Here is a 13167-nt window from a genome sequence, read left to right as displayed (position 1 = left end):
TTATTTATGTGTGAGAGCACAAGGGGGAGCGTTGCTAAGGGTTGGGAGGGGGAACGTTGCTACGGTGAAGCTTTAGGGCCGCCACACGTGACGCAGCCAGCTTCTATGCAAATGGTAGATATGTTAAACTTTGATTTAGCTTTTCTTAAATGGTTTTAGCTGCATATTTATTTAAAGATAGTATTTTATTAGGGTTTTTAATATATTAGGTAGTAAATTACAGCAGTTGTGTACTACAGCATTTCTCATTAGTTAGGCCTTTTTTTTTGTGAACTGATTTCATGTATGATATTGTGGTTTTCTTGTCATTGGAGAACAGAACCCTATTTTTCCCATGTATTCTATTATTTGCTATACAATAAATCACTTACCAAATGGTTTTAAGGAACCTAACCCATTCGTATATTACATTATATTAGATTGAAAACAAACTGCTGTTCCTAATCTAATATAATACCTTATCATAAAGGTTGTACAAGATACAGTTTAACTTATTTTTGAAGGATAAAATAAGCACAACAACTTTTTAAGATTATGGATGATAAATCTTTGCTGTTCAGCAATGTAAGTGCCATTTATCTGAAGAATAGGCACAATTTTCTCTTCAAATTATTCAAACGATTGTTTAAGAAAAAATAGTTTCACATAAGTATTGTCCCTTTCTTTAGCTATTGACTCTTCACACAAATTACTACATTTTTTAGTACTTGAAGCTTTTGATTCATGGATGAAATGCCATAAATACTGTTGTGATAACATGTTTTCCTGCTAAAAACAATCATTTTGTGTTTAATTTAACTTACATGACAAACTTGCGTTTCGACTATTCTTGAATTCACAATTGTACCCAAAAAATCAATATACTGTATTGTACATTTGAAATATGATGGTATCATGAAGGTATCATTACATTAACTTGCAGTATGCATCTATTTAATAGAATATACTGCAATAAATGGGAAAATCTTTGATGTACATTTATTTTGAGGTTACCGCTGCTGATCTATAACCTGTTATTATTTGCATGAAAAGTATTTATGAAAACAATACTGTATTCACATACTGTAATTATAAATAGCATATAACTATTGTCAGACGTTACTAATACATGAATAAGTATTTTAATTTTGACATAAATTTTTGTTTCATATGCAGAATTGTACACTATATACTTTGCTGTTTTACTTCAATGTCTTCAGCAGTTCATAGCAGTACAATACAGTAATGTGAGTATTTCTGCTATAAGAAATTTTTAAAAAAAAATTTGATTGACTGATCAAGAAGTTTGGTAAGAACATTCAGTATATTTATATAAAAAATAAGAAGCTTTATTAGCATCTATAACTGTGGTTCTTAACCTGGGGGGCATGCCCTCTCAAAGGGTGTGTTTCAATCTTTCATGGGGGAGCACAAAGGATGAGCATAATTCTGACTTGGAATGCTGTACTGTACAGTAAAGGTATATATTTCCACTGAAATAAGTTTGTAATTCAAAACTTGATGGGCTGGTATGGGTAAGGGAAAACTTGCCATTCATTAATGTAGTAGTAGTAGTAATATGTACTGCCAAAGATATTACTATATTATTTTTTTTTTCAAGGGTCCCCCATGAGGATAACAAAAATTTTCAGAGATAAAGAAGTAATAGAAAGACTAGCATAAAAATGAAAAATGAGATGTAGAAACAATGCCAGTGTTTTAACGATTAGCAAACTGCAGTTCTGCTTGATTGACCTGGAGCAGTGTTACCGTAGCATGGGGATTCCCAATTTATTTTTAGCACTTCCGTAATTGCTACAGATATACCGTATATGATGACTGGTTAATTCAACCCCTGTCAATTCACTCTATCAACCTAACCCCTGTCAACTTAACCTCCAATCAACTCATCCCCCTGTCAATTCATACCATAAACCTGACCCCTGTCAACTTAACCTCCAGTCAACTCATCCCCTTGTCAATTCATCCCATCAACTTAACCCCTGTCAACTTAACCTCCAGTCAACTCATCTCCTTGTCAATTCATCCCATCAACCTAACCTCTATCAACTTAACCTCCAGTCAACTCATCTCCTTGTCAATTCATCCCATCAGCCTAACCCCTGTCAACTTAACCTCCAGCCAACTCATCCCCCTGTCAGTTCAACCTGTTTGTTTATTTGGATCTAGAAAGACAATAAAGGAAGTGAAACTGGAACTTGTAAAAGGTTAGTACCTAGGCTCTTTTGGGTTAAGAATCACTGATCTATAATGTGGTTTGGTTTAATATGAAAATTGAAAATGATATATAGACTGTCATTTGCAATTCATAACTGCTGTGGATGATTTGTATAAAAAATTGATGGATGAATCTGCACCTCTTTTAACCTTAAACCATCTTCTATATCACTATTTCTATCCTGATAAAATCTATGCTGCAGTATGCTCTATGATCAAGATGCAACACATCTAGGCTTAAGTTTGAGGACAACTAAAAGCTTGTATTTTATAGTAGCTAAGGAATGTAGTTTTTCTGATGTTTGGGAAAACTAATGTATTTATCTAATATTAATAGGTATAAACAGCATTTGTCCATCTCTTACTATTGCTGTTCTAGGAACCAATCACCACGCATCAGTATTAAAGTTAAATGTAAATTGCATGTTTTTGTTGGAGAATTTTTTATCACTTGCCTGTGTTCTGCAACATTCCAAATCCTCAGTTAGTATTGTGCATTGAGGGAAAAGAGGCACACACTGGAGAGCTCAGTCTGTTGAGGTTTGAAACTGAGAGTTTTGTGGTGATTTGGGGTGAGAACTATACGATGACTATTAGTACCGGTAATATTAAAAGAAGACTTACCTAGGAAAATATGTGAAATGTATCACACAATTAGCAAATAATTTGGTGCTCCCATATTTGAGATTTGACCTATATCATACTCACCTAGTATCTAAAGGAAGCAGTGGGGTATTGAATATGCATTATCGACCATTAATTTCTCACTTTAGTGGAATTTGGTGAGGGCTTGTGATAAACAAAGTGCAGGACAGTTGCCTGTGATGGAGTGATGCCTGATAACTAAGAAACCTTTGCACTGTGACATGATGTATAGTATAGCTATAAACTGCTGAACCCTTGTGTGCAACACCTGTGACACATTGATACCTAATTTCAGAAGACATCATTTGCCCACTGCACACCATTGCCAACCGTCCCCCTGCATCTGTGATGTGTGTAGGTCAACATACCCTCACTCACCCACACAACTTTCACTTCCAGGCATGATAGATTATGCAATTTCTTTAGTCAAAGTGCATACGTATATGCTTCCATTATTCTTTGTAAAGATATGTTTAGACATTTGTACAAGTTGTATATTATCATCATTTAAATATATAAATATGATTGATTAAGTTGTTTATTTAACCAAATAGTACGTATTGAATATTATCATTTATGATGACCCATGATATAGCTCACTACAGAATTTATAAAGCTAACTGATCCATACACTCTTCATATATGTCATCAACAATAGTCAACACTAAAAAAGATGCCTCAAAGAGATTAGGCAAACCAAAACATGTACAGTACAGTACAGTACTGTATATGCATAATGAAGACACAACATACAAAGACTACCATATTAAAACATGAATAAGATGAGGCAAACTGTTTTAGGAAATATATACAGTATTAAATACAAAATGCTTGTCTCATTTAAAAAAAGTACATTCAAGAATTACTCAGGATAGATTAAGAGGGGATGCTGGAGCCACCAAAGAAATTACCCAGTAACTAACTTTATTAATTACAAGATAATTGGAATTAGGAAAATTAAATTGTTTAGTACAATTTCTGATAAAGGCAAACAGCATGGAAAGAAATGACAGAAAAAGCTGAATATTTATCCATGAAGTAAATCAACCTCACAAGTATAATCTGTATAATCATTCCCATCATGGGATAACTTAAGGGCCCGTGTCAACTTGAGAGTAAAGTGCTGTCAGCAGAGCTACTATCAAGTGGACATGGCTCTGAGAGTAACCGTCAGGTAGTTTGAGTTTACTGTCAGACAGCTACTCTCTGCTATTTTGCTATCATGTGGACACATAGTAGCCCGCAACTGTCACGTCGACTCTCAGCTATATGAACCAGGTTCACAGTCTGACAGTGCTCTCAAGAGGTGAAGCATGGATTTGAATACAATCTCATCAATATATTAATAGGTCTGATTCAAGCGTCAAGCGTATTCCCTCTGAAAAGTCATGTTCAAGGCCAACAGATGGATATGGTAGATATTATCTGTTTCCCATGAGTACACTATTTCACTTTTAATTAACTATACTGTTGATGTGTGAGATTGTGAGATGGAGTACCATCGTATGATATGTTTTCCCATGTGTTGAGGTGTGAGCTTGTCTGTGGCAGCGCCCGGTTGCCAGTCACCATCTGACGCTGTAAGAGTAAAGTCTGCAGAGAACGTGGTCTATTATTCAAACCTCTCACAAGATGGTTATCAGATTATTAATGATGAATTTACAGCATATTCATTGATGCAACAGGTGTAGGTTATTTGAATTTAAGCACTTGAACATCAATACTTATTATTGGCATTGGACAGGACGTTTGGGTGTACTTTTTGTTGTTTACTTACCTGATGCCAAAAATCGGAGCGTCACCATAACTCACTCGTGAATCGAAATGGCTTCCCTCATCCATGTGTCTCTCTTGAAAATTAATGGTCCAACCAATTTCGCCAACTCTTTCACCTGAACTGCTGACATATGGGTGAAATTATGGAATTGTTGAGCATCTTCCATATGTAATTCTTTCACAAGCCTGTTGTTAGCTCCCAGTTCACCTTGTCGTACCACCCAGTGCTTTATTCAACACCTTCTTTTCTGTTTTTGCCTTTTCTTCTCCAGCATCAGCATAACTATTACTGCTGCAGCAAACTTTCTGTCATGTCCTCTACTACCCATTGCTACCGACTGACTGAGAGTCACTATAGAGTGGAGCTCTAGTCAGGTAGACACACCACTGAGAGTTCTCTCCGACAGCTACTGTCGGGAATACTCTCGACAGCTGAAACTCGCAGAAGTTTGCTCTCGTATGAATACTCAGATGAGAGAACTATCGACAGTAACTATCGAGAGTCCACTCTCAAGTGGAAACGGGCCTTAAGTCACCAAGCATGATGTCAAATACAAAATACTTTACCTGATTCCTACCAAGATAACTTTTAGCTCCAGAAATTTACACAATTAAGGGACCAGTAATCATGACCTGCCACCCAGGAGATTCATACAGTATTCTCAAAAACCATCAGGCATTCCCTCTTACCTGATTGGTGACCTGAACACATGACACACACCACCAGGAAACGGTGATAATAACCATTGTCAACACACTGTCTAATCTTAAAGATAAAAGAACTATTACACACTTGGGCCTACCTTTCTCATCACTTTATTAACTTAGAGATTGTGGAAAAGAGGACATACTGTAGTACAGTATTAACTAACAAGAATCACCATAAGAATCTAAAATAGAAATCTGGATCCTCAATTAAAAGCAATTATTAAATCGTAATCATAACTATTTCTGCAACGTCAATTCAAATTCCAACTATCACAAGATTTGTAAACAAGTGAACAGACTGAATTACAGTAACTGCAAGATGTTTTTAAACACACAACCAATCCACCTATTACTGTAATAAAAAGATACATAAACATGACACTGGAAAATTGGTACAGTACCCCAGTCCATGCACACAACCTTTCCACATCAACAACAACACTTACCAAGAAATTTCTACAGATAAAATTTAATATCCCTGTGTCGTTGTCCAAGGCCTACCGTATCCTGCTAAAGGTGTGGGTCATGTACTTGGCCTTGAAGACATCGATGACTCCCTGGTTGAGTGGTTAGAGCAATGATGTGTTCTTGGGCAGAAAGATCACCTCAACGTTTTTGTTGGCAACCTTGACAGCCTCAGGGTGGCCAGGGCAGTTGTCAGTCATGAGAAGGACTTTAAACTCCAGGCCTTTATCCTACAGGTAATCCTTGAGCTCCCTCACAAAACAATTGTGAAAGCAGTCAGTGAACAACACTACCATCATTCAGGCTTTCTTGTTGTGGCAAGCAGACGCTTGGCATGTTACAGTAGCATGGGCTTGCTCATGTGACCTGCAGCGTTACCACATAGCAGGAGAGACACACGATCTTTGGCCACCTTGAAGCCCGATGCACTCCTTTCCTCCCAGGAAATGAACATCCGAGCTGGCATCTTCTTCTACCACAAGCCAATCTCATCAGCAATGAAAACCTACTCCAGCTTGTAACCCTTCTCCCAGATAATCTCAGCAAAGATCGCAGGATACTCCCTTGCTGCTACATCGTCCTCAAGTTGTGCTTTAAAACCTTTCTTTGTGGTATCACCAGAACCATCAGCACTCGCACCACCTTTACTACTCACTTCCTCTTCACCTTCACCACCTTCCTCACCTTAGAATTGGTCATACAGAGCCTTGGCTTTGTCACGGATAAACTTAAACTGGCTGAGAAGGATGTGGGGGTGGTTAAAGATTCCTTAGATTGCCCCCAAGGGGGCTAGTTTATTGGGCACCCCTTATATCCTGTGCAAGGTGAAGCACAGAAGCGTTTACAGTGCCCATCTGGGAAGTATGCAGAGTTCATGCTTGCCTTTATAACTCATGCCTTAAGGGCGTAAAAGCCTGAAGGGTCATGGGTTTTGTCAGCAAGTTACATAAAGTGACAGAATGATGAGTGTGTGGGGGGAAATTTCCCGGTACAATTTATCTGTTTATGGCAAAGCGTGGCAGGTCCCTAATAATGGCAAGTGCCAGGCCATTGCCATAGGCATTGACAACATTGAGGGACATACTTTTTGGTGTGATTGTGATGGCGTGGTAGTGTCGGCTTCAAGGGGGACGTCCTTCTTGGCGTAGATACGTAGTCCACTAGCACGTCTGCATGGTGGTCAATTGATATGGAGAACTGGAGTGGATGGGCCCCAGGTGCCAGCATGCCGGTGGGGGATGGGGAGCCGGGGGTGGTGTCCTCGGGTCCATGTGCGCGCGGTGGGTGTAAGGGGGCAGCCGGGCACGGGGCAGGCTCGGTGTGTAAGAGGGATATGATCTGTGTCGTGTCACCGGAGGGGGGCTGTGGGGGGGCACAAGGTTTAACAGCGTCAGAGTAGAGACGGAGAGGAGGCCCAGTTGTAGTTGAGTTAGGAGACGGTGGGGTGGTTAAAATCCTCAATCCAGATGTTAAGGGCTTTTTCTCCATCTTCACCATAGCTGTATCCCTCACATCAGCGGCTACCTTGGCAGAAGAGGGGGCACTTAAGGCAACAGCATTACGAATATCCTTCTCTTTCTTCTTGATGTAGCGGATAGTTGACTTATTGATGCCATACTCCCGGCCACATGCGGCAAAGCTTTGGCCACTCCTGAGTTTGTACACCAGTTATATCTTCTCCACAAGGGTCATGACCTTTTCTCTCTTCACTTGTTTAGGCGCCTTCCTGCAGCTGGATGAAGATGGTTAAGCACAGTTGTTAAGAGAGCAGAGTAAGACATGCATGAGACAGACAGGTGTTTACTTTTACTGTACTTTACTTTTATCCTCTTCACCACTGATCGGCTCATTAGCCGCTTGGGCGATCGGTCACGTCTCTGTTACGTACTGTTGGCAAGTATATGTACTGGGCATGCACCAGCTCCTGAATGTACCTGAACCTGCTCCAGTGTTGGTCAAGTCTGGTCCTGAAAGAGCTCACACTTGGTGCCGTCACAACACTTTCTGGTAGATTGTTCCATGAGTTCACAACTCTCACTCCGAAAAAGTTTGCCCTGATAGTTTTATGGACCTGCCGCTTCTTCAATCTTGAGCTGTGACCCAAGTGGGGTGAGCGTCCGCCAGCTCAAAGTAAGGTCACTCGACTGAGTAGTGCCCCTTGAGATGCTAAAACACCTCAATTAGGTCGCCCCTTGCCTTTCTGTAGCATAAGCTAGACAAGTTCAGGCGCTCCAATCTCTCAGGGTAGTTGAGGTGCCGAAGTGCAGGCACCAGTCTGGTGGCCCTCCTTTGAACATTTTCAACCAACTGACAGTCCCTAGCATATCTCGGGGACTAGACGGGGTGACAGTACTCCAGATGGGGAAGCATTTCACTCTTGAAGATCTTTACGAGGGACGGACCGTCTAGATATCTGAACGACCTTCTTATAAGACCCAATAATTTATTTGCCTGATTTACCTTCTTCTTGCATTGGCCCGAGAACTTCAGCTCATTGTCAACATACACACCTAGGTCCTTCTCACATTCAGTCTCAAATAGTGCAATTTCTTCATCCCGTTGGGACATTTGATACGCCTCCTTTCCGTTGGTACGCCCCAGGTGCATCCTCTTACACTTCGTGACATTGAATCTCAGCAGCCATTTCTTTGACCATTCTTGGAGCTCACAGAGATCCTTCTGCAGCTCTTCATAGTCCTCATGGCTCTTGATTTCCTGAAATAAATTGGCGTCATCAGCAAACATTTGTATGGAGGAGTGTACAACGTCAGGCATGTCATTTATGAAACAAACAAACAACAGCGGGCCCAATACACTGCCCTGTGGTACCCCGCTTGTGACAGGTACAGATGATGATTTCGTGCCATTAATCACCACACACTGCTTGCGGTCATGTAGAAAGTCTTCTATGCACGCTAGGACATTTCCCTGAATTCTGTACCCTTCCAATTGGATTTTCAGCCTTTCGTGGGATACACTGTCGAAGGCCTTGGCATGAAACTATGTTGGCAATCCTTTACAAGGTTGTTTCGCAGTAGATAATCCATCGCGGCATCTCTGATAATACTCTCAAGTACTTTACATATTATGCTGGTCAGGCTCACCGGTCTATAGTTGTTCGTGGAGTGACGATCGCCCTTCTTGAAGATAGGACTCACATAAGCCACTTTCCAATCACTGGAGACCTTTTCTTCATAAAGGCATTTACAAAACAGGATCTTCAGGGGCTTGGCAAGCTCGTTGTACAACTCTCTTAGCACTCTGGGATGCACCATGTCAGGATCGGGATTCTTATGGACCTTTAGTTTTGACAGTTTATTTCTAATGTCCTCTTCTGTGAACACAATGTGGGTCAGTGCTGTGTCGAACCATCTGTCCTCAAATGCAGTAAGGTTAATCGCATCCTCTCTTGTGAACACCGAGGAAAAGAAGCTATTCAATGCCTCAGCTTTATCTTGGTCAGAATCTGCATAACTATCATATTCAAGCCTCAGGTCTGATGCTCCTACAGGTACTCGCGTTTTTAATTTTGACTTTGTCTAGCAGTAAAACGCCTTTGGGTTTGACTTCAAGCTCTTAAGCAGAGAATACGTCTTGTAAAGAAGATCCTCCACAGCAATTCCTCTACTACGTAGCAACTTCCAGCAACTTCCCAGCACCAGACTGCTCTGTACATATAATATTTTGTAGTGGATACTCTCCCCTACATCTGCCGATTTGTCGCTTACCAGCCAACCCTGCGGCGAGTTCTTCAGACCAAGCCTCACTATCGGACTGCGCGGAGATTGGCCAGTTACTGCCTTTCACCTCAGCCAATCAGCAGCGCCGCTCACTTCCGACAGACTTATATAAATACCCCCAGCCTAGCTGTGAAGATTATTCTACTGAATGCTCTCAAACTGACAAGACCTCCTCCCAACAAGCTCCTCACCACACAGCAACTCCCTAGCCATTGTGAGTTTCCTTTCTCACCTCCATCCTTAGTGCGAGATCTCCTACATGTACATATGTGAGCCTGTGGGGTACGGGATATTTGGTTCACACTCAGGATGGGCTGGAGAAAGGGAACTCACAATGTGATCTCTGTATACATGTTGTATTGGATGTACAGTGCAGCTTGGTGCTGGGAAGTGGCAGCGTGGTTACAAGCGTGATGTAGAGAGAGCTGGTTGGTGAGGGTGCTCAGAGGAGGACCAGCTTGTGGGTTGCCATGGTCGCCGGCGGGAGCGAGGGCCGCCAGGCAGGAGCGGAGGAGTAGGAGGTGTTGCTTGCTGGTGGCTGAGAGTAGAAAGAAGTTGGTCACCACGAGGTGAGATCTTTTATAGCGGAGGTAAGCGTGGCTTAATAGTTGACCTCCGTCATGTAAGGCGGCGCTGGTTGACCTAGACCACGAGGCATACACTGGGGAATTTGCGGGGTCGGCTACTCAGCGACAAAAGCGTTTGTAGGGGAGGAATCCACTACAAGCCTAACAAAGAGAAAATAGACAAATGCAAAGAGAAATTAGACTACTGGCCACATACACTGTGCTACATCCTTACTTTCTGGGGTGGATATTAAAAAAAAAAAAAGATATAAGGTTCTGTGGGAGGTTTGAATCATAGACCACGTTCTTTGTAGACTTTATTCTAACAGCATCAGCTGGTGACTTGCAACCAGGCGCTGCCATAGACAAGCCCCCACCTCAACATGGGAAAACATATCGTACGATGGTACAATCTTACATCTCCCCCCCAAGTTAAAAGGAAATGACAATGCACATTTGAACTAACAAAAGGAAAACAATGCACATAAAAACAACAATGCAAGAAAAACCAGTCAAGCAAACAAAAACAAAACTCTAAACTAATTTTACATCACATACACTACACCACATAGTCCGTCAACCAGCTCGGGGCCTATGGCCTCTCCTGGGCCTGGCCGCGCTCGACTGGGGAGGGGCTGGGGGTGCGAGCGAGGGCGCGGGTACGGAGGGCACAGCAGAAGGGGGGCCAGGAGGCACAGCTTGGTGCACCACCGGAGTAGTAGGCACAGGTGTGGAGCCGTTTCGCAGGTGGCGTCTGTTGCGGATGGACACCCTGCCACTGCCACTCAACCTGACGGCATACTGCCTGTGAGAGTGGGCTTCCACCACTATGCCTGTCCTGTCCCAGAGCATCGTAGCTGCGTCCTGCACACGCACCTGCGTGCCCACGGCTAGGGGAGCCAGCTGGGGGGACACCTCCCCCCGCGACAGAAGGACCCCGTCCTGGGTTTCAGCCAAGCGCACCTCCCTCATACGAAGTGCCCGGCGCCAGTGCTGGTCCACCTTATAGTGCTGTCTGGCCACGGAGCTGGCGGCCGGTGGCGAGTTGGGCGGGCGACTTGTTCACCCCACGCAGAGGCGTGTTCAGGTACTGGAGGAGGGCCTAGGATGTCCTATCACAGTCCAGGCTACCTCCGGGCCCAGTGTTATCCCTGAGGAGCCTCCTGGTGGCCTTGACCCCAGCCTCTGCTCTGCCATTGGACTGGGGGAAGTGGGCCAACGAGAGGCGCACCTCGACCCCCTATGACTTGAGGAAATCTGTCATCTCAAGGCTGGCAAGGTTGGTACCTCCATCTGTGGAGATTTGCTCAGGTGCCCCCCACCTCGTGAAGTAGGCCCGCAGACGGGCGATGATCTTTCCAGAGGTGGCCTCGTTGGGGAAGTGGGCGATCTCCAGCCAACCTGTGAGTCGGTCAGCATATGCTAGGTATGTGTGGCCCTGCAGGTTGAACAAATCGGCCACCACTTGTTGAAAGGGATAGTCTGGCGCTGGGGTCAGAACTAACGACTCCGGAGGCTGGGAAGGGGCGTGGCTCTCGCAAGCAGCACACCAGGACCGATGATACTGCAGGTCACCCTCCATGCCAGGCCAATAGACAGACTGCCGGGCCCGCCTGAGCATTGAGTCTTGGCCCTGGTGCCCCACGTGCAGGTTAACGGCGACCCAGTGGCAGAGGGAGTCGGGGATGACAAGGCGCACGCAGCCCTGGTCAAAGGTGTAGGTGACCAAACCCCTGACCACAGCCAACCTGTTCCTCACCGAGAAGTACGGGGCGCAGACAGCCCACCTCCTGTCACTTGTGGGGGTGCCAGTCGCCCGCCAGCACCCTCAACAGTAGAATCTGGTACACTGGGTCGTCCGCAGCCGCTTTGCACACTGTGTCTTCGTCCATAGTGATGCACCCATCCTGATCCAGTGCTGCGATTGTGACTGCACACACTGCAGCGCATAGGTCCTCCTCTTGGTCCGTGTCTTCCACGTCGGGCGCTGCCCTGAGGGAGGGGAAGCGGGATAGGGCGTCAGCTGCACAGTTCCGCTTCCCTGGCAAGTACTTGACCGTGAACCGGTACTGCAGGGTCTTCTCCTTGAGCCTGAACAGGCGCGGATTCGCCACATCCATGAGGGCTCTGTCCCCTAGCAAGCCAACTAAGGGGTGGTGGTCCGTCACCAAAATGAGGTTCGGGCAGCCAAGGAGGAACAGCCTGGCCTTGCGCAGGCACCATACCACAGCCAGGGCCTCCCCTTCTACTGCAGCGTAACCGGCCTCGGCCGTGCTCAGATATCGGCTACTGCACAGAGCCAACCGCCACCCTCCCCTACAGCAGAAGGGCGTCTCTGGAGAGGCACAGGCACAGTATTGTTGCAGGATGACGAAGCCGATGCCCTCCCTGCTCCAATCCGTGACAGCTGCCGTAGGCCTGGATTTATCGTAGTACATCAAGCCGTCCCTTGCCAACTGACAGATGGTGTCCTGGGCTTGGCGAAACTTGAGCCGCAGCTGGTCGTCCTAATACATCCGCTTGCCCACTGGCTTCTTGAGGAGCTCACGGAAGGGCTCCATCACAGGTGCAGTGGCAAGGAAGGGAACCAACTGGTTAACCAGGCCATGCCAGGACCTGATGTCAGTGATTGATGGCTGATCAGGCATGGGGAAGTCCTTGATAGCTGACAGACGTTGGGCAGTGGGCTGGTAGAGGTCCCACCCCAGGAGGAAACCCACAAACTCAGCTTTTCTCCTGCAGAACAAGAACTTTTCTGGTTTCAGTGTGATACCTAGGCTAGCGCATGTCTCCAGAAAATCGTAGGCGTGCCAGAACGCCCCCTTCACACTGGAGTCATACAGGAGAGTGTCATCTACGCACTTGTACTTGCGGGGCACATCCTGAATAGCGTCGTCAAACCTCTTGGTGTAGGCATCTGACGCTGAATAATGTCCCATGGGCGTCCTGCAGTATCGAAAATGGTCCCACGGCGTGATGAACATGGTCAGGCGTCTACTCTCCTCCTCCAACTCCACCTGATGAAATCCCCAAAAGGCGTCGGCGACGGT

The sequence above is a fragment of the Homarus americanus genome, unplaced genomic scaffold (genome assembly GCF_018991925.1).
Source record: "Homarus americanus isolate GMGI-L3 unplaced genomic scaffold, GMGI_Hamer_2.0 scaffold30108, whole genome shotgun sequence".
Classification (NCBI taxonomy): Eukaryota; Metazoa; Arthropoda; class Malacostraca; order Decapoda; family Nephropidae; genus Homarus; species Homarus americanus.
The sequence above is the reverse complement of the archived record's forward strand: the minus strand, read 5'-3'. Positions refer to the sequence as shown.